This window comes from Mus caroli, chromosome 12, assembly GCF_900094665.2.
Source record: "Mus caroli chromosome 12, CAROLI_EIJ_v1.1, whole genome shotgun sequence".
Taxonomy (NCBI): Eukaryota; Metazoa; Chordata; class Mammalia; order Rodentia; family Muridae; genus Mus; species Mus caroli.
The window spans coordinates 49,727,188-49,749,883 of record NC_034581.1 but is presented as its reverse complement, the minus strand read 5'-3'; positions in this window follow the sequence as shown (position 1 = coordinate 49,749,883).

Sequence of the window (22,696 nt, the reverse complement as noted above, 5' to 3'; positions counted from 1 at the left end):
CACTGCAGAAGGCATGCCTTTCTCTCTCCCTCTTCTCCATTCCCTTCCTTCTGGCAACTGTCAAGATGTACAGCTTGGCTCTTCTGCTGGTTCCTTAAACTCAAATGAAGTTGCCCTTCGGGTTCCTTCCAAGTCAGTCTCTAAATTCTTTTGTTAAGATTAAGAACTCAAAAGAAGGAATTTTAACAGTACTGTGGAAGGGTCATAGGTAAATATGTGCTAGAACTGCAGGGTCTGCGACCTTAACACAGGAAGACACTTTCTTCCCAGAAGGAGGAGTGATCCCCTCTCTCCTGTACATCAGGCTACCCCACAGGACAGCACAGCTCAACACTGCCCTGATGAAAACAAAGAGTTTCTTCAGTGTTTTTCTCCCTGGTGTATCCACAGGATCCCAGATCTGTTTTTTAGAATATTCCTGCCTCCTGGAAAGATCTGTCTTATTATGCAAATGCATCAAACTTTAATTTTATTACCTTTTTAAAAAGTGTTTTCCAAGGAAAAGCACATTTTCTAGAGAAAACTTGGATGATATACAGACTAGGGAAAAAAAATAGAACCCTGTTGTTACATCTGTTTTCATATTGTGCATATTCAGGTTCCAACTGAATGGACCTAAACTGGAAGTGTGTGTTTTCACCTGTTCAGGTGGACCAGTTGCTCTACTTGCTTAAGCCCCAGTGTAATGCTGGGGAAACAGCATGAAATTGTAATGAGGACGAAGTGAACATTGCAAAGCACATGTGCAGTCTTACTCCAATGCTCGCTTAGTGATTGGCTAGTGTTACTGCTTTTGAAAACATTATCCCAGACTATGTGGCAGTGGGTAAACCTAGCTCAGAACTGCCTGATGCAGCCTCCAGTAGACAGTCGTAATGCCTTGGGAACCAAGGAGAAAGAACTACTAAAGATTTACCAATTTGTCTTTTGACTTGAGGCACCGCCATATTTTACGTTATTCTGAGTGTGGTAGCCTGGGGATGAACATGATCGCAGCTCATTTTTGTTGAGAGAACTAGGGAGGTTCAGCAAGTGAGCGACAGAGCTGTCCTAAAATGGTTCCTAAATTGTTTCAAGAAATTGGATGAGGAGAATCTCTGATGGAGAACTTGAAAGTTGTCATGGAGACGTCTCTCCTTAATTCAAGCAGAGGTGAACGTATAAGTTAGGGGTTGGTAGCTCATCTGGATTAAGTATTCGTTTTCTGAGAAGGGCTTTCTGGAGAAAACTTGGAGTCTGGTGACCTCCAGAGACAGCAAAGGATTTGTATGTGAAATCTCTTCTAAAAAACATATATGTGTACACACACACGCACATACACACATACTCACATATATACATACATACATATGTATGTGTGCACATATGTGTGTATACACATGCATGTGCACACACATGTATATCTACACACACACACACACACACACCTATATATATGACAGGATATGTGATTAATGAATCAGGGTTTCAGGGTTTCAGATAGATGGGGAGAGAAGTTCCATGTGGTGGGGCTGAGATGTGAGTAATTGTGAACCCGATAGCAGTGCTTTGACAGAGCACGAGGGGAGGCCATGATAGATGAATAAAAGGATGAACTGGGGTACGGAGTGGGATTTGCCACCAGGCTGACAGGAGGGCCAGATAAGCAAAGGTGAAGGAGACACACTGGAACGAGAAAATGAGTGATCAGCACTGTGGTTTTAAAGTTGGTCCTTCCAGCTGGGAGATAAAGAGGCAGTCCGGCCAGGGTCTAGAATTGGGTGTGAGGTTTAAGATTTCCCAAAAGAAAAATGAATGCAAGACACTCACAGACTTTTCTCATACTTTGTTTTTGCAACCACAAAACCTCAGGACTTCACCTGGGGTTTAACCTTGGAACCGCATGGGGAGGGTCCTCTCACCCAGGGCTGCTGTTGGGAGGTTTCACAATCCAGTTTCTCCAAGAGAGCTAAGCTGTTTAGGAGGGTGATCTGCACAAGGTGCTGAATCCCAGGGACCCTGATTAGAGCAGATGTCGCTGCGGGAACTGAGTCTAGACATGGAAATTGTGTCCCTAATCTCCCGAATCCCTCTTTTTCTACATTCTCTGAAGACGCTGTTTCTGTCAACATTCACTGTGGGAGCCAAGCCGGAAACACGTGTGCAATCAGCAGCCGCAGCATCTACAAAGAGTTATGAAATCCGTTCAAAAATAGCCCGCTTGCCCCATAGGCATGCAAAGCAGCCTGCCAGCCAGGGCGAACGTGTCAGGCAGCAGATTTTCTCCAGCATTTCAAGAGGCTTCCAGTGACCTGCCACACTCAGGGGCCAGGGAGCTCAGGGCTGGTCAGAAGCACACAGAGAGGGCCCGAGCCCCTGGCGCAGCTTCGGTCATCAGCTCTTGCTTCTAGAGAGGCACTGCACAGCTTCCTCAAACCTGCCAACCTCTTGTCCTCAGCCCCAGTGGGTAACATTTATTTGGGTTAAAAATCTAGGGTACCATAATATTACCTGAGGCAAGATGCTAAACCACCAGACACCTCGTAGAATCCACTGACTGGCCTCATTGCAGGGTCAGCGGATAACATTTTAATCCAGTGCTTCTCTGAGAGCTAGAAAAGTGATTCGGCCAGGATGTTCAGAGCATCACGGATGGCGGGGCTTGCATATGTGAGCCCACAGACTACAGGGTGATAGACGAAGGAAGGAGGCTTTCCCGGAGCAGGAGCAGGAGCAGGAGCTGTCTGTGTTCTTTCATAGACGGTGCTTACTGCTCTTCGAGCCTTGGCTGCGGGTCTCTTCAGGCCTCTTACTTCCGCCTTCTCTGGAGACAGGGATGGCCCTCTCTTCCTAAACTCCACCTGCAAAGGGGAAAAAACTAGGACACAAAGGACTAGGCTTCAGTCTCCAGTGATCTCAAAACAAAACAAAGGGCACTCACAAACGTCTGGGGGTTGGGATGGGGTGTGTATTTCTTTTCTTTTAAAACTTGTTTTAAAAACTTTTTTTTTGACAATTTCATATGTATAATGTATTTTGGCTATTTTCACACCCATTACTCTGTTTCATGCCTTCGCCCTCTGTCACTGAAATGCATATTCCCAACAACTTCCTCTCCTACTTTTATGTCTTTTTGTGTAAGTGACTCACTGGGTTTTAATTACAGTTGCTTGCGTGAGTATGGGTGATGGGTAGTTCACTGGAGCACAGATAATGTATCAGTGGCTACACTGCTGAAGAAAATAACTTCCTCCATACCTCTACCCTTCACATCACCCCCACCCCTGCTCCCTTCCCCAACAACTATTAACTGCTAAGAGTCCCTCAGGGAGAGGTAGGGGACTCATGAGCCCTCTGCTGTCTATGACTGGTATGTTGACAGGCTCAAGCTGGTGTAGGTCTCATGCGTGGAACAGTAGCTGCTTGGAGTTGATGAGTGCAGTGGTCATCTATGTCTAAAAAAGTTTCACAGCACTCCCCGCTACCCTCCAGTTCTTAGGCTTTTCTTTCTCCTTCGTGATTTTTCAGAGCCATTTAGGGTTGAAATTTTAAGTTACATGTTTTCAGTACTTTTTGACCAGTTGTGAATCTCCACAAACTTCTCTTGCCCAGGCTGAAAACAGCACCAATCAAGGGTGTCCAGGTAAGTATGTAGAACACAGTTTGACAATGTATCCATTTAGAAAAACAGCAGTGGTAGGAGCAACCCCTGTGTGCTTGACCTCTTCTTGGTTAAGTTTATAGCACAAGACAGTAGTTCCCTTCTGTAAAGCAGTCCTCAAATCCAAGCGTAGAGTGGTTGGTTACCCCCACGATGGTTGTGCCACTGGTGCACAAGCATCCACGGTTTGCCTGGCAGGTCTTTACTGTAACTTAAAGGGCTCACAGTTAGCTACATTGTTGATGGTTTTTCTCCCTCAGCAGCCTGCACAGCCATGAAAGCCAACTAGCAAAGAGGAAACTTCTAACTCAATTTCAACTTGTTTTCTCTATGTCTTATAGCAAAAGAATGTGGTGTGTTTGGTAATAGCGTCTTACCATTTAGTCTGGTGGGCAATCAAGGACAATAGCAATAGCACGTATGGCTTGGAGGATATTTGAGGGCTCCCCGACCAACATCTCATAGGAAGGCATTCCACAGCTGGCATTAGGATTTCCACTTAATAACTTATGGCTTATGGGAAGAATACTATCCACCAATGCAGGGTGCCTCCATTTAATTTTTTTCTAATTTATATTTCTAATAAGGCAATAAAATAGTAGGTTTCCCTTATATCTTTTTCATATATTCTTACTTTGGGTTAAACCTTCCCCTTATCTCCCATTCCCCATTTTCTACCCCCACTTACAACTTTCTGTATCTTGAGGGGATTTTTGTCAACATAGCTCTTTAAGACTAAAGAGACAACCCAGTGGGAGACGCTATTTACCTGGTCCAGAGCTAGCTGCCATGATGCTTTCTGCATTATGATGGCTTAGGACTTTCCTCAGTTGAGCAAGGGAAGGATCTATAACCCAAGAAAAGCTACCAGGCAATTATGGTACTGGGGTAGGACTTCAGGGTTCATTAAGGGAGGCACAGAGGGTGTGGACAAGGCATAAAGAGGCCAGTTCTTCATGGAAGCCTAGAATGAATCCTCTACTGTCTCCCATCCCCGCCCTTGGCTTCCCTTCCCTGTTCCTGGCAGCTCGTTGGCACTGGTCCCAACCGGGTTTCTGACTGTCACCCTAACGCCCAGGTTTCGGTTAGGAAGAAAGCATCTCTGGGAGCAGCAGTAACCGACCTAGCTCCAGGTGGAATTTAGCTTGTTTTTCCAGCTACCTCATAGCCTGCCTTGGACTTATTAGGTGCTGTTTTATACCCTCTTATGGGAAAGTAATTGAGGGCTAGGTCAGCCAGACCTGAGAAAAACACTGAAATAGTTTGCCATCTTATGCAAGGACCAAGCAGAATACTCTACTGACCAGTATCTTGTGATTTGGTCTACACCTATTTCTGAGGGTACATCTCTTTGGACTGTATGATCTTTGGTCATTCTTTCTTTCTTTCTTTCTTTCTTTCTTTCTTTCTTTCTTTCTTTCTTTCTTTCTTTCTTTCTTTCTTTCTTTCTTTCTTTCTTCTTTCCTCGCTGGGAATCAAACCCAGGTCCCTTTTCATGTTATACAAGTGATCTACCACAGTCCTGCTTCCTCTCTCTTTGGAGTCATTTTAGGGCAAAGCAAAAGAAGTTACTATTTTTTTTCAATGAATTTGTCCATATCATAAAGTTAAGGTTTCAAGGGAACAGGATGGCTCCTCTGGGTCCTACTCTGGGCCCCTGAGATATCTACATGCTGTGTCTCATAGAATCCATTATGTGCTCTGGGTCCCTGGAGTTCCTAACCCTACTTCCCATCCTACTGGAACTTGGGCTGTGGAAGATACAAACTGTCATTATGGATCTTTCCAGCAGGCTCTGGCAATAAGGAAGGAAGGAAGGAAGGCTGTCTACTTGTGTGGGTTATCACTGGAGTGGAGTGTCAGAAACTCTTGTTTCCTGAGAGCTTGAAGGTTTTGTCTTCAGTGCTTCCTTCATCTTTCAGGGAGCTAGGGCAGGGACAGCTGGCTCCACCAACTTGGCTGAAAGATCTGGCAGCTGCTCACTCTGAAAATAGTAGGGGCTTTGTGTTTAAATCACAGCATGAGCAGAGACTCACGTACACACTGTGGCATGCAAATGTGGCTCAGAGGTGCTTCCAGGTCCCAGGGCTGGAAGGTAAAGTAGGGAGTGTGCTCTTATCATGAAGGATGAGGAGAGGAACACCACTCCCCCACTTCCCCACCACTGTTAGCTCAGTCTTATAAGCAGCAGGGGTACAGACTGCCCTGGCCTCAGTAGCCAGGTGACTTGGGGCAGAAAGAAGATGAAAGACAAGTTTGTTGTGGTTCTTATTTTAAAGAAAAACCTTTGCATTCCTCCCTTTAGCTCCAAAAGCAGATGCTGAAAATATTTAAAAGTGGGGCTGGAGAGATGGCTCAGTGGTTAAGAGCACTGACTGTTCTTCCTAAGGTCCTGAGTTCAAATCCCAGCAACCATATGATGGCTTACAACCATCTGTAATGAGATCTGATGCCCTCTTCTGGAGTGTCTGAAGATAGGTACAGTGTACTCACATATAATAAATAAATCTTTAAAAAAGAAAAAAAAAGAAAGAAAGAAAAGATTTAAGTAACTGTAGGAAAAGAAAAACCTAGAGGGAACGTGTTAATTGGACACTGGATGTGGGCAGAAAAGGGCCCAGGCTTTCCTTTCTGGTTTTGGTGCCTGTGGCATCTCTCTCTGGCTTTTCTTCTTGCTTGCTGACTTGTTCCTTCCCAGGGTCCTGGTTAAGGCTTGGCCTGTTGTGCACCAATCTTGTTGGCCATGTGTAAGGCATTCCAAACAGTGCCTACATGATCTGTCTATGTACACAGTCAACTCTATTTGTTCTTCTTTTTAAAAACAGAGTCTATTAGGAAGGCCACTGTGTGATGCTCACAGAAGTTTATGTTGATTTAGTTCCATTTTCCCATCCTGTCTTCGGCCAGGACACTCAGTGGAGCAGTCCAAAGTGCTCTTGCCCAAGAGGGAAATGGGTTTAGCTTTGAAACTCAGATATGTGATTTGTAGAGCCTTGCCTAAACTCTTTAGCCTCTGAATAAACTGAGAAAAATGCTTAGTTTCCCAGGACTCCTGTGGCACTTCACTAAGAGAGTCTATTTAGACTCCACGGAAGGTGATCCCATCATTTGCTTGGTACTCTTGAGACTCCTGAGGAAACATAGATCACAGAGGCAAGGAGAAAGGATGGGCCTAACCATGGTATGCATCTTCAGCTCATTGTGCCCATAAACACAATTGCTCAAGAACAATTAATATGTTCTTGAGTCACAGGCAAAACCTCTGCTCTGGCATGAAGCAGGGCACCTATGGGAGGGACCTGGACTATGGCACGTTCACTTCCTATATTAATTTGAAGCCATTACTAGCCAGAGTTGGGACTAAACAAGCAAACCTTAATAGAGACCAAAGTTGAAGCAATAGTTGGTGAAATGGGACTGGAGAGGTGGCCTACTGGGTGTTTGTGGGGCAGTGAGCTGTGCACAGCCTGGTTCCCCACCCCGGCGAGCACAGGCCTTGAACCCCAGTGACCTGATAGGTGATGACTTTTACTTATGAGGGACAACAGGTGTTCAGCCACACCCCCTGAACCCCTGGCTCCTGTCACAGCCTCCCGCAGCCTCCACAGAGAGGTATGTGGCCATCAGTCACAGTAGGCAACGCCCCAAGCTCCTGATATTCTGTCTGGACTCCACCCCCACAGTTACCAGGAAACAGCCAAGTATGCGCCTCCCCATGGTTACCTGGCAACAGACAGGTAGGCCTGGCCCATTATAAAAGGGGCTGTCTGCCCCCTCCTTGCTCTTTTACCTCTTGCTCTCTTACTCTTGCTGGCTCACTCTCCCTCTCTCCTCCTTCCCTTCCCCCCTCTCTCGGGCATGAGGCCCTAAGTGTGGATTCCTGGACCTCATGTAAAAAGTGTGACACCTCCCACCCCACCCCCCCAATGGCCTGTGTCTGTAGACCCAGACTTCCTATAGATAGATGGGAGGTAGAACAGCAGAAGCCCCAGAAGCCTGCAGGCCAGCTGGGGAGCCTGGACTGTGTGACATAGTGACAAACAGGAAAGAGCCTGCCTGGGAGGAGGGAGAGGACTCATGCTTGATGGTGTCCTCTGACCTCCACATGTGTACTGTGGTATGCACACACCCCAACATATAAACATGCATGTACACATACATACACATCATGCATACTCATTCCCCAGAAAGCTCACTGTCCACTCCGTCTGCAGGGAGTACCACCCATTTAGAAATCTTCCCTGGAAAGCACAGGTGGCAGGAGATGCCATCCCACAGCGTAGAAGAGCCTCGCTCAGTGCCAGGACACCCACATTCAGGTCTTAGAGGACGGTTGTAAGTCATGTGTATTCTCTGCATCTTAGTTTCCTTAGCTGTAAAACAAAGATGCTGCTGGTGGCAGTGTCTGTGTGCTGTGTCCATAGAAACCAGCAGAAGCCGTACACCATAGGGCTTCCTTTGAGCTCTTAGCTTGGTTGTCTTGCTTTGCGGGAAGATCCCAAATCCATTCAGATAGCTTTGTTTGCCTAGCAGATTCCAGAGGCTGACCTATGTGCTTGCATTGGTGTCGAGGAGGGCTGTAGGCATGTTTATATCTGAGATTTGGAGATAAAGAGGTGGGAGGCTTCTCAAAGACAGGTGATGTAACATGGAGAAGGCCAAGGACTGTATCAGGGGATAGTCTCAAGGTTCCCTTAGGCCTCGGTAGCTAGAATCCTCTGGTTTTGTGCCTCCTGCCCGACATGCTACATCTTCACTGGCTTCCTCCTCTGGGCTGCCTCTTCTGCTCCCCTGCCCCGACTTCCTGAGGCTGATGGTCCTCTCCAATACTAGTGTATGCTGTTCTTATGTTCAGGCTACAGAGCTATGCTACTTCACTTGATATTAGTGTGACAAACAGCACAGTCAAGTGACAGAGGAAAGGTTTAGGGGCTGAGGAGATAAATGACTTAGTTGAGAGCCTGAGGTTGGATCCAGAACATCAAACAGCTGGGCATGGTGGAGCATACCTATAATGCCAGCCAGCACTGCGGGGTAGTGGAGTTGGGAGTTTCTCTGGGGCTTGCTGGCTAGCTAGAGTATCTGAATTTTCAAGCTCCAAGTTCTGTGAGAGACCTTATCTCAACAAATACTGTAGAGGGCAATAGAATAAGAATCCAGTATTGACTGCTGACTTCTGCACGCCGTGCGCACACGCATGCGCGCACACACAAAAGAGAAAAAAATTCTATCAAATGTAGCTAGCCTACCAAGGGCCAAAATTCCCTAAGTCTTCCCTACCTTATAAAACATTTATAAAAATCTTTTCACCTACTCTAGATAGTAAAACTTTTATTTATACAAAGTACCCCGTCCAACAGCCCCCCACCCACCCAACACACACGCGCACTCACACACGCACGTGCACAGTATTCTCAGTTCATGGTCTGGAGCAGCTCACCCTTTCATTTCCTTTGCTTTGATTCTTTTAAAACCGGCCAATCTTGAAAGACTATGAGGTCAGACTCCAGCCAATGGAGAAGAGACGTGGTGACCACTTGTGTTAGAATAAAACCCAAGTGAACTTCCTGTCCCAGTTTGTTTACTTGTCAGGTTTTGGTTCTGGCCACAGCCCTTCTGCAAAAAGAAAGTGTTTTGCCATGATACTTTCTCTTTGTCCCTGTTTTTCTTTGTGAGACACTGAGGTTACTCTTTGTTCTAACAAACACATAAAACAACAGCAACAACGAAAGCTAAATAAAAAGGACGGGCTTGTTTTGACTCACGGTCTGGAAGGTTCCAGTCTTGGTTAGTTAGTATGGGCCCTGAAGTGAGGTAGAACAATATGGTGAGTGTGTGTGGTAGAGCCAAGTCATTCACTTGCAGGCCAGGGCGTGAAGGTATAAGGAAAAGACACACTAGCCAGCCTGCCTTCCTGGCACCTCCCACCTCCCATAGTTCCTCCATCTCTCCCAGACCAAAACTTTACCTGGGCTTTTAGGGACTGTTTATGATTCAGACTATAGCAGACACACTCTAACAGATGAATGGTGAGCAGAAATGACGTGCGTGGCTTCCCCCAAGACCCAGATCTCAATCATCCTAATTTTCCTCTGCCCCTGCCATGTGAAGGTTGTTTGGCATGGGTCATGTTTATGCTCTGAGGATGTCCTCTCATCATTAGTCTTGAATAATATGAAGGACGTTTGCAGGTTTGCTCCCCCACAACCCACTTGCTCCTCAGATCTCTCCGACTCTCTGTCCACCAGTGTTCTGCTCCTTCCCTGTCAGGATGTCCAGGCACCACGGCACCAGGCTGGAAAGATGAATCAGAGTCAGAATGGGTGGGGTCTGCTGGACCTGGGTCTGCTTCCAGTGAGAGGGGGAGGAGGGGCTTCCTCAAGAATTTTACTGAAACAGCTCTCTTGATGAGCTTAACTTGTGCATATAGCTTTACTGGGGTGGGCTTGTTGGGGTGAACCCCAATATATATGGGCTATATATATGGATCTTGGAGAGTGGGAAGGAGTTTTCAGGGTAAATGAAAAATCATTGACTAGAGTTTAAAGTACTGGGAATGCCTAGTTTGCATAGAGAGGCATTCAAAGAATCCCAGATACTTTCTGGGTGAGTTCTTATCAGGAAAGAAGAAGTTGAACTTGTAGGTCTGCCAAGGACTACTGACTTTCTCTAGGTAGAGGATATGAGGAGTCAGGTTCCTCAGACAAGGTCAGAGAAGGGGAAGCTCTGCTGGTAAAGGGAGTCCTCCATTTTGTGCCAAACTCAGAGTAGCTATATGGTCCTGGTAGACTGCAACCTTAACTTGCTGGTTTCTCAGCATCCACCCTCACTACTCAGGGAAACAGCTATGCCCAGGATGAATCAGTGATCCTTCGCCTACCGCCATACCTCTGAGTTGCTTCCCGAATTTGAAATCATCCTTTCTCATCTGAGCTTTTAGTTTATTGCTGTAAACTGACCAAGTTCATTTTTGGTCATAATGGGGGAAAGCCTCCCCATTACCCATCTCCTTCTGCTTTGGCTGGTTTTTCTCTTACTTCTTCTAAAGACAGAGGTTCCCTCACCCCGAAGCTCCAGGATTTCCAGGCACTCTGAACATCTGCCTGGAGCTTCAGCCAACTTTTGGAGATCAAGTTGCCTAATACTAGATTTCCTCCTTTTCCTGCTGCTGTGCTGGGTCTCACCCGCATTGACTCTTGAGTCTCTTCCATCAGTCCTTTATGCAGTCAGCTGCTGAGTCCTGTGGATTCTCTTTATCTGCTCTGGACTTTGTATCTCCACTACTGCTACACCCCCTCATACGTGTGAAATTGCACTGAAGGACTGGAAGTGTACACACTCTGCTGTTGTCCGTGCATGATGCACATTATATAGGTGAAATTGTCATGTGCTGTTACAGCTTATTGAGAATGGACTCTGGGCATGAGGTGGGTCTCCTGCCTTAGACTCCAGCAGGTTCATCTCAAGTATCCTCTCAGACTCCGGGAATGAGACGGCCCCTCTGGCTTTATGATGGGGAAAGGTAACAACCAGAGTAAAAACATTGCATCCCTGAGAAAAGCTAAAAGCTAAACTAGTTACAACCCCAGTTACTATTGTTTATCCCATAGTGGAAAATGCCTGCGGTGGGAAGAGAAGGGGAAGTTTGTCTGTGGAGGGGATGCTCTGCTCTGCTGAGGAAGCTCAGCTTGGCGAGCTGATGTCAAAAGGTTTCCCCAGTTGTTTCTGCTGGAGCCCCTGATTGGGTGCTGCTGACTTATATCTGTCCCCTCAACTGGGTTACAGGAGCTATCACGGCTGGATGATGTGATCACCTGAGCTGATGTTTTCCTGTCTACCTGACCTGTCTTTATATCTGCTATTTACTCTTTACTTTTGCTTGTGAGACACACACACACACACACACACACACACACACACACACACACACACACGTACATATATACGCACATGCATACATATTTAAGCAAACTCACTCATTCAAAAATGGAAAACATGGCTATTGTAGATCATCCTCTGGATTGTACAGAGCAACCATGGTTGGTTCTGAGGAAATCCATGGAACTGGAATGACTACGGGATTTCTTACTTTAAAATGCACCATTCTTTACTGTCTATTTTCCATAATAACAAGGGATTATCACTAACTAAATAGTATGGAAACAACTTTTAATAATAGGAAGAGGCCTCCCATGAAGCAGTGAAGGCTTCATAATAGGAAGTGTTTAAACAGAAGCTGGATGCAGAGTAAGGAAGACTTCAATACAGAAAGGATCACTACTGACCGGTAGAGTGAAATCACTCTTCCGTGAGTTAGGATTAGCTTCAGCCATCAGTGATGGAAATGAGAAATGGCACAAGCTCAAAAACCATGAATATTAGCTGGGTGTGGTAACCCACACCTTTAATCCTAGCACTTGGGAGGCAGAGGTATGGAGAGCTCCTTGAGTTTGAGGCTAGCCTGGTCTACAAAGAGAATTCCAGGGCAGCTAGGGCTGTTACACAGAGAAGCCCTGTCTTGAAAAGCAAAACAGAAAACAAAACAAACAAAAACAACATCCAAAACAAAAAACAAAACAACCCAACAACCATGAATGTTTATTTCTCTGTGTCCTTGTACTACACAGAAATAGCTGTGATAAAGCACTCTGACCCAAAGCCTTACACTTTCTGATCACAGGCCATCACTGAGGGAAGTCCAGGCAAGAATTCAAGCAGGAACCTGTAGGCAGGAACTGGAACAGAGACCATGAAGGGATGCTGTTTGCTGGCTTGCTCCCCATGCTTTTGTCTAGCTACCTTTCTTACATCTCCCAGGAACATCTGCCCTAGGGTGGCATTGCTCAAGGTGGGCTGGTTCTTCCCTCATTCATCGTTAATCAAGAAAAAGTGTCCCACAGACTTGCCTACCAGACAATCTGATGGAGGCATTGTCTCAGTTGAGGTTCCTTCTTCCTCGATGTTTCTAGCTTGTGTCAAGTTGGAGAATCTGAAGTAAAAGAGTCCAGAAGTCATCAAGCCAGAGCTGGTATGAGCATCTTGCTGACATGTTGGCCATATCATGGCTTCTACTACATGGTTTAGTAAAGCTGCCCAAGTTTCAGCCCTCACAGGAGTAGTCTGGTTGTAGAGAGGCAAATTAGACTGTGCCACTTCCTGCTGGACACTCCCCGGAGACCTTCACATTTCCTTCCTTCCTTACCATTGCTCAAAACATAATCACATAGAAATAAGTGGCTTCAGAGGAGGCCTGGGTAAGCTTGATCCCATGAAGCCATATGCTCAGCAGAGAGAAAGAGAGAGAGAGAGAGAGAGAGAGAGAGAGAGAGAGAGAGAGAGAATATGAGTAGTGAGAGATAACTAGTGTTCTCTGCCAATGCCATAACCTTAAGGTTTTGTTTTTTTTTTTAATGGATAATAGCTATTTCTGACTGAACTATTACCAGGCATTAGATAAGTCCTTGGCCAAACCTTTTAGATTCTATATCTTTTGAGTGCTCATGAGCCTACTAGTCAAGGTCGGAACTACTACTACCAATTTGTGTGATTAAGTCACCTGTCCAAAGGTACATTGCTGTCATAGAGGGTAACAGAGACAGGGCTTGAACTCGGAGCTGGAGGCCCAGACCCTTTCTATACTGAATTTGTAGTTACCAACTTCTCATGGGCCAGGACTCTTATCTGTAAGCAAGAGAAGACAGGTGCTGAGGCATAAAAGAAAAAGTTTGTTAAGCTATGAGGTTTGAGGTTGGTATATCAAGTCAATGTTGGGAGGTGGAAGGGGGCGGGGCAAGTGGAAGGGGGCGGGGCAAGGTTCCTCTTAGTATCCGTGGATTTGGTAAGAAAACTGTGGATGCCTTTGTCCAGAACAAAGAGAGAAATTCACTTCCTGACCCACCAGCTCCTATTCCACATCTGTGCATCTCTTTCTGACTGGTGTATCAGACAGCAGCCAGGGCCCTAGTCTGGGAAGACGTTCTTCTTGCCAGTAAACTCGCATAGTGAGATTACAGCTTTTTTCTTGAGACAGGGTCTGATGTCTCCCAGGAGGGCCTTGAACTCACTATGTAGTAAAGAATAACCTTGAATTGTTTTTGCATTTGCATGTGTATATGCATGTTTATATGTGTGTAGGAGTATGTGTATGCAGGTACACGTGTGTACACATGTGTGTGGAGGCCTAAACTTGAGATTAGGTGTCTTCCTCAATTACTTCTTCACTTTATATACTGAGGCATGGTCTCACTGAACCTGGACTTTGCTTTCTCTCTCCTGTGCGCTGCAACAGGCAGGACAAACGTCTGCTTGGCTTTTATCTGAGTTCTTAGGATCTGAACTCTGGACCTCACACTTGCAACACAAGTCCTTTCCCCTAAGCCATCTTCAAAGCCTGAAAGTTTGATCCTTTTGCCTCTAATTCTTGAATGCTAGGATTGCAGGCACGTGCAATTACGTTTGTTTTACTCTGTGTCAGTGACCAAACCCAGGTCTTTGCGATGCTGGACAGATACTTTACCAATTGAGCCGATTCCCCAGCATCCTAGAAAACCCCACATGGTGGCTCACGCTTATGCAATCCCAGCACTCACACTGTCAACTGAACTGCATCCACAGCCTGGCTTCCTAGTTGTATCCATAAATAAGACAACAGAGGGTGGTGGTGAATGTCAATGGCACATGACTCAGGAGTAGATTGAATATTCAGTGGTGAGACCTGAGGTGACCTGGAAAATGAAAACGATGCCATACATAGATCAGCTGCCACCAACCATCATGTTACAGGATTTGGATCTGATGTTTCTAATTTAATTCCAGAATTATTTTTAATGGTTGGTTTTGAGTCTTTTGTGCCTAGAGTAGCAGGCATTCTGCTCTTTCTTCTACCCTGGCTCCTCTCGGGGATGGTGGGAGGGGGCACACAGTGCATCAGGAGGCTCACGGCGTTCCCCCTTTCCCTCCCTTCTCAATGCTTTACCCCCAAAGCTTTGGTGGAATTTAGTTTTCAAAGGTGATACACTGTTGAAAACATTCTCTACACTTTATACCCCTTTTCTGATAAGTACGTAAAGAGGGCTACAATCACTCAGGCAGTCAACAAATGCTTGCTGAGTGTGTAGGAGGATGGAGGCTCTGCCACAGAGTGCCCTGCACAAGGGCAGAGTGTCTTGGGCAGCATAGATCCTGATGTATTACTTCTTGAGGAATTGAGACACGAGGGAATTCTCCGTGCCAGCAAGATATTCTCCATGCACAGGCACCCGCGTCGGTCCCCTTTGCACTCTTCCAGTTTGTATCTTCTCTACGGGGACAGTAAATACTGTGTGCAAGAGTCTTTCTCATTTTGGAATCTGGTGCTGTTTACCTATGACCTAATCATCTTGCAGTGGCTTTGATTGGCAGGCAAATCCAGTCTCTCTGCTTATAATGTCTTCCTCTAGATTGTGAACATTGTGCGGCATGGAAACCAGTACGCAGTGCACAGAGTTGAGTTCAATTTCTTCTGCCCAGTTCTCATGGATCCTGGCTATGCACATGCTGGGCCCCAGGCTAATGTTAGGTGAGGATGATAACTGTCATATAAAATATGCTGGGTGTTTATACTGGGCCACTACAATGTCAAGTCCTTTACTTCCACTATATTTTATCCTCATAATGAGTTACAGTATTTGTCGTCATTCTTAATTTATGAACTAGGAAAACAAGGCTCAGGGTCACACTTCTGCGCATCCGCAGAGCCATGATTTTAGCCAAGGCTCTATTCACCTGAACATACCACCTGGGAGAAAGCTAATTAAAACCTAGGTATGTACCTGTCCTTCCATATACTGGAGAAGCCAAAGTAGGAGAATAGTATATTAGAGCTCAGCCTGTCTCAAAAAACATAATGTGTTTTTGAAAATAGGTAAACCTTAATTTGTTCAATCAATACTCGTTTGAACAATTGAATCTACAAATGACTATGAGCATCCCAGGGCATCCCAGGGCATCGCAGGGCATCCCAGGATCCAGGAAACATCTTTCATAGCACAATATTTAGCATTTGCTTTGCACATAGAAAAATTAAACAAAATATTTGTTGAATGAGTCAACAAATAGAACTATTACAAATGCTTATTTAAAACTTTAATTTAAAATTGATTTGTGTTTGGCTATGTGTGGGGGAGAGGTGCCACGGGTGCTACGTGGGAGTTAGAGGAGAACTTCTTGGAGTTGGTTTTCTTCCCACTGTGCGGGTTCTTGTGCTTGAACTTAGGTCATCAGGCCTGACAGCAACTGCACGTCATTTGCTGAGCCACATCGTCCACTCTCATTCAAATCTTGCATGCATTCAGATTAGTCTTTGGTGAGACTTTGAAGGTTCAGCAACAGTATACAAGTTGATATGGGTTGCTTAAAGTTATTTATAAGTGGGATTGACACACAGACACCTGATTCGAGAGTGGTGGGGAAGAGACTAATTTTTTGTTTATTGTTGAGATGGGGTCTCAGTATGTAGCTCTGGCTGTCCTGGAGCTCATTATGTAGCCCAGGCTGACCTAAGACTCACAGAGATCCACCTGCCTCAGCCTCATGAGTGCTGGGATTAAAGATGCACACCACCACTCCTAACCTGAGACTAGTTTTGTTTGTTTTTAAATGCTCTGCAATTTTCTGAGTTTGAGTTTCTAAATCTGTCTTCACTTGGGCTTTCCTGGAAACAGTATTTCAGAAGAAGGATTAGGGAAGTTGGTTCAGCTGTGATTCCAGGAAGAGAATCAAGGAGAAGGAGGAGGATGAGGACGGTGAGGAGGAAACCCTATGTCACATCACACCACAGGCTGCAAGCACAGATGAGGCTGTGGCTCAAAGGACAGTGGTTCCCGGTCTCATCAGCACGAATCACCTTTCCAGGCTTTGCTGTGAGAGCCCGGAGGGTGGGTCCTCATGCCTCTGGAAGGTCCAAAGTCTAAAAGTAGAAGACTGGTTGATGCTTTGAATCTGACCACTGTCAATTCTGTAAATAGTCTTTCTTGTGTACCACTGACGTCGATTTTGGACTTCCTAATGGTATGTAGCTAGAGCCTGTGACTTCCTGCTTGCCGATTCTATTTGTGTAAGCTAGACATCTCTTTGCAGCCAGCTCTCTGGTTCTGGAAATAAGGTTCTCAACAACAGCCTTGATCTGGTCTCTGGGGGGGGGGGTGAAGAATGTTTCTTTTGTGGGAACGACTATAAGGGATTTCTGGCCACTGGGATACAGTTGAAACCTGGCTGAATCTCAGAACTGCCTGCACTATTTATCAAAATGAACATTCTCCAGTTCTTCTCATTTCAGTCGATGTGGTTCTCATATATAGAGGTCAGAATCTTTTATTATTGCTATTGTGATCATACTGTGGACAAGACCCATTGGGTCTTGTGACTACCGGGGAAAAGGCTCTGCCCCTGAGTTGTGTTCCCCACCCAAGAGTCTTGGTTTTTAATCAATTTCTCAAATTACTTCTGTGTGCAACTAGATGTAGGAACTGTACTGGTTCTTAATGGTTGTTCCTTGCGGTTAGTGTGTGCTGGGAGTAGAAGTTCTAGAACTTCATAGGTCCCAGTGTACAGGGGTCATCTCTTTCCTATTCATCTCTTTATTCATTAACATCCTTTTGTGCTAAGACCCTGCTCTGAATGTCTCAAACTTTCAAAGAACACCTTGAGAACAAATGACTGAAGACACAGTAAACACTCTCGAACAGCTTTCTTCTTTAGAGTGTGAAGGACAAACCTCTAAAATCACCCAGCGAGGCTCGAAGCTTTGGCTTAGATAATTTATTTTATAAATATGATGTCAACTATACCAGAGACCGGGAGAGTCCCGGCTTTATCTTGAGAGGTTCCACCTGGGGGATATTAAGAAATAAATGACTTCTTCGAAAGAGAACTTACACACTTTTCACCAAAAGACAGATTGTTCACCCACCTAAAGCAGTGCGTGGGAGTTATTTGTACAATATTTCAAAAACAGAAAATTGACTCCTTAGAAAAGGAGACATTCTTAACTATGCTGAAATTTTGCCTTAAAATATAAAGCTTCTAAGAATGAGACCAGAGGATCCTTTCATACACAGAGATAGATACTGTGATACAAATTTAATTCATCCTGTTATGGTTTATTTATCAGGGGCTCTGCTACCAAAGAGTTCAAAAAACATGTGTCTGTAGAGTGCCCAGGGAATTAGGATCCTAAGGATGGGGGAAGATCCAGAAAATCTGTTTGTATAACCCATCTTTCTTTGATACCCTTGTCTGCCGCCTGACTGGAAGGGATGGGAACACATCAGAAAGGCTGTGGGTTGGTGGGATGGAGACTTTAGGCTTGGACTTGACTGACCAAAGCTTATCCAACCTGAGACAAAAAGCCTTGGGTGAGCTTGGGATTTGTTTAGGATACTGAGGGCCACAGCACCCATTTTCCTTAAGCACTCAGGAGTGTGCCTGCCATGAGTGCCCCACTAGAAGTTTCTGGATCTGTGATGACTTCTATCTTGAATGGAATAGACTAAGATCGTGAACTGTTTCTTTCCTTTTTTTGCCAGTACCTTCTTTCTACTTCCTAAAAACAAGGTTGAAGGGATATTAGCCCACTTTAGCAAAAGGCTCCTGCAAGTGTTGTTCGTCTTCCCCATTCCTTCTGCCTTGCTAAAAACCCTTAGATTGCATTCCTAAAGCTAGCCACCAAGTGCTATTCCTCTGACCATTTTCTCCTCCTGAGGCTGACTACCAAGGTTCAGCTATTAAAGTATTGAAGGCCTGCAATCAAAAGCCCCCTTTGACTTACCTAACTAACGTAGTCAAACAAAATTACACACCTCATTCTAATAAACCATTGTTTTTCTATGTGCCACATCTGTCTCCTCTCTATCCAGAGTCAGTCCTTTGTCCTCTAGGACAAATATCCCTTCTCCCTCTCCCCTGCTCTTTTTCCCTTCTCCCTCATTCTCTATCTCCCTCTCTTGTTGCCCATTCTTTGTCCCTCTGGGGCAAATAAATCTCCTTTGTGCTGAGAACTTGGTCTTTGGGTGTCCCGAGCCGATACTTTTCTCCTTTCAAAGGTTAAAATGTAACAAATTAATGTCCTACAAAGAAGGGAGATGCTGAAAGGAAACCAACTTTGGTGGTGTGCTATAGGACCCTGCAGGAACTTTCAGTGTTTGCTTTCGGCTGCCAGGCCATGGTATGAAAGCCAAGTGGTGATGTAAGCACTTGAAATACACGTTGCACACACATTGCACAAAGGAAACATTCGCAGAGTGAAGCCGGACTGGGAACTGACTGAATTACAAACAGTCACAGCCCAGCTGTCCACCGTGAAGCTGGCAAGTGTAGCCACTCACTTTTCCCCTATTCTGTATCTGGTGATAGCTACTGTGGTTGTGCCGACTCTTTCCATCTCTACCAGTATCACTGCCCTCCTAGTGTTACTGGCTTGCCCAGTCCAGCCAAGCAAAGGACCTTGGGGGTCTGTGACCTAGAAAAACCCTAGAACTGGATTTAGACACAGCCCTGGGAGATGAAATCAGATTTTGATTTAATACTTACGTAGTTTGTTGTGATAAGTATATAAGGATAAGTATCCTCTGTCGAGTGTTAGTAGAATAGGGAAGATTTTTAGAACAGAGGAAGGCCTAGGAGGGGATAGCAGAATGGTTGCTGTTGGGTGTGCCCATTTGAGCTAAGGTGCTTTGGTGACCACACATTTTGACAGCAGTGCTAACATATACCTGGTAGTCTCTCCCCGTGTCCTAGCAGAGTTCTGAATGAGAAGGCAGTCGGCCTCCTAGTGAAGGAAGTAGTTTTACAAAGACTCACACTTCGCTAAGAAAGCATCTTCAAAATTATTAGAGAAGAGTAATAAAAAAACCATGTAATTCTGCACACCACCAACTTCCTTAGTGGGAAACACGTCTTAATGCTGAAAGGATTCAGAATTAACTAGAGAATTAGTGGGTTCTTCCCCCCCCCTTCTGACTTTTTGAGATAGGGTGCCATCTTGACCAGGCTGGCATCAACTTCATGTGTAACTGAGGATGACCTTTGAACTCCTGAAAACCCTGCTTCTGTATCTCAAGTACTAGCATTATAGACAGGCACTACCACACCCAGCACTAGAATTGTCTAAGAAATTGGAACTTACCTTTAGACAACATTTTCACTGCGAAGAGTCAAGGACATTGAATGTATAGAAAATGTTCTCAAAATGGTCAAGGCATAGTACTCAGCCTGGAAAGGGGTGGAGGTAACTCTGGTGCCGAGATGATCAGGATCTCACCAATTGCTTGGTTATCACTGAGACAGATGAAATTCCAGACAAAGGCTCACTTATAATACGAACTAATTACCTGTCATCTTACACGTCTAAATCTAGCAGCCTGTTTATCCGGTGAGAAGAAGTTGAGGGAGAATGATGTAATTACATTAGATGATCAGCTGAAATAAGTTAGCTAAGAAATGTGTGAAGAAAGACAAAGCTAAGCTGTGGCACACTGGGAGTGCTCTTGTTGGTCCTCTGTCAGGAGCGACATTCTTGGACTGTGGGATTCAGCTTTCTGGGAGGAAAGGGGGAGAGGAGCCGTGGGATGAGGCCACATGTTGGACTTCAGGAGGTGTTCATTAGACTCCACCCTTTCCACTCTGTATTCTGTGGTGGTGTTGCATTGGATAAAACTGAGATGTAGCAAAGCGAGTTAAAAAGCCTCTCTCTCTCTCTCTCTCTCTCTCTCTCTCTCTCTCTTTGTGTGTGTGTGTGTGTGTCTCTCTCTCTGTTGGACATTTTATAATTCACATTCTGGCTTTTAGAAAGGTGTCAATATTGTTGTCAATATTATTAGATATAATTAAGACACTGGTCAAAGTGATCATCTTCCTTCTTGTCATATTTGTTGGGCATAAAGCTATGCTAAGCACCTTGGGCAATAAAAGAGAGATCTGGAGCCTTTTCCTGAAATGTAAGTGAATGGAGTTGTCTGTGGACCTTCCATACAGGCTTGCTTTATCTTGGCATCTAGACTCTAAATTACTCAAGAATGTGGACCTTCCTCCTTGTTTTAGTCAGGGTTTCTATTGCTATGATGAAACACCATGACCAAAAAGCAAGTTGGGGAAGAAAAGGATTTATTTGGCTTACACTTCTTAGTTAGGGTGTGAACAAACACTACGACCAAGGCAAGTCTCATAAGGACAACATTTAATTGGGGCTGGCTTACAGGTTCAGAGGTTCAGTCCAGTATCATCAGGGCTGGAACATGGCAACATCCAAGCAGTCATGGTACAGGAAGAGCTGAGACTTCTACATCTTCATCTGAAGGCTGCTAGCAGAATACTGACTTCCAGGCAACTAGGGTGAGGGTCTTAAAGCCACAGTGACACACCAACTCCAATAAGGTCACACCTACCCCAACAGGGCCACATCCTCTAATAGTGCCACTCCCTGAACCAAGCATATACAACCATAACAACTTCCATATCTTTATTCATCATCAAGGATAATCAGGACAGGAACTCAAGCAGGGCAGGAATCTGGAGGCAGGAGCTGATGCAGAGGCCACAGAAGAGTACAGCTTACTGGCTTGCTCAGCCTGCTTTCTTATAGAACCCAGAACCACCAGCCCAGGGAGAGCCCCACCCACAATGGGGTGGACCCTCTCCCACCAATCACTAATCGAGAAAATGCTCTACAGCTAGATCTTATGGAGGCACTTTCTCAGTTGAGGCTCCCTCTCAGGCAACTCCAGCTTGTGTCAAATTGGCATAAAACTAGCCAACGTAGCCCTCTGCCAGCAGCACTCATCCCACGCTGTGTGTGCCACTTCTCCAGGGAACCTGGCCATTCATTCTTGCTTCTTTGAGGGAGCAGCATCAGATTAATTTCTTCCCATTTTGATGATGACAAAAAGGGGTGCCAGGTGAATTGGAAGGGTCACTTTGGAGAAAGACCCTGATTCTAAACTCTCCAGATTCGACTGCAAATACAAAATAGAAGGCTACTATCAATGACAGGTGTGGGGCAGGAGAGATGGCTCAGCATTTAAGAGGGAGCACTGCTTTTACAGAGCACCCAAGCTAGGTTCTCATCACCACACTGTGGGAATCACAACTGCTGTTAATTTCAGCTCCATGGACCTCCTCAGTCACCCCCTTATTATAAAAAAAAAAGTAAGTATTTTAAAAATATATAAGGAATTCTGCTACAAGCTATGCTTCCTAGAAGAGCGTTGGAGCGTACAACAGAGTGTCTCCACAATTAGGAAAAAGAAGTGATACAGCAGCCAGTGAGCTGGCACCTCAAAGTGAATTTTAATGCTATGTACTGATCATCTCAAAAGCCGTGGTGAAAGGAAAAAGGAAATCCCATCAGGAGATAGACACATTTGGTGGCAGGCTTGAGAGGGAGGAAGTAATTTTAGGACTGAGAAAAAGAAGCAGAGATAGCTAAGAAATAATACCTCATCCCATTCTGCTGGAAGCCTTCTTCCCTCCCATGTACTATGGGATTGCCTACGGGTATCTTTAGTCAAGGTGCAATCAGTATGTTTAGCTAAGTACATTTGCTAGTTTGTGCTGGCATGATTAAGATCTTTATTGGAAAATTGAGCAATATCAGGATCAATAGTGAGAGCCTTTGAAATACACTCAGAAGCTCTGCCAGAGGGATGGCTTGTGACTGTGAGTACTCACAAAGACCACACACTCATCTGGCAACTCGGGATTGAGGTTCATGGCCTGAGAAGGCAATGAAATCAGTCAGGTGTTTAGCAAGGAGGTATGTGATACCGTAAAACCTGTCATGATGAGTTTAACCTAATTCATTTGGAAAGCCGAAGGTAGAGATCAAGAAAAAAATGGCTGCTCAGTTCTAACCTTTCCAAGAAATAGTGAGTGTACTTATGGGATATCTCAGAACAGTATCAGAATTAAGGTTTTTAAAATCGTTGAGAACAAGCCGGGCGTGGTGGCGCACACCTTTAATCCCAGCACTCGGGAGGCAGAGGCAGGCGGATTTCTGAGTTCGAGGCCAGCCTGGTCTACAAA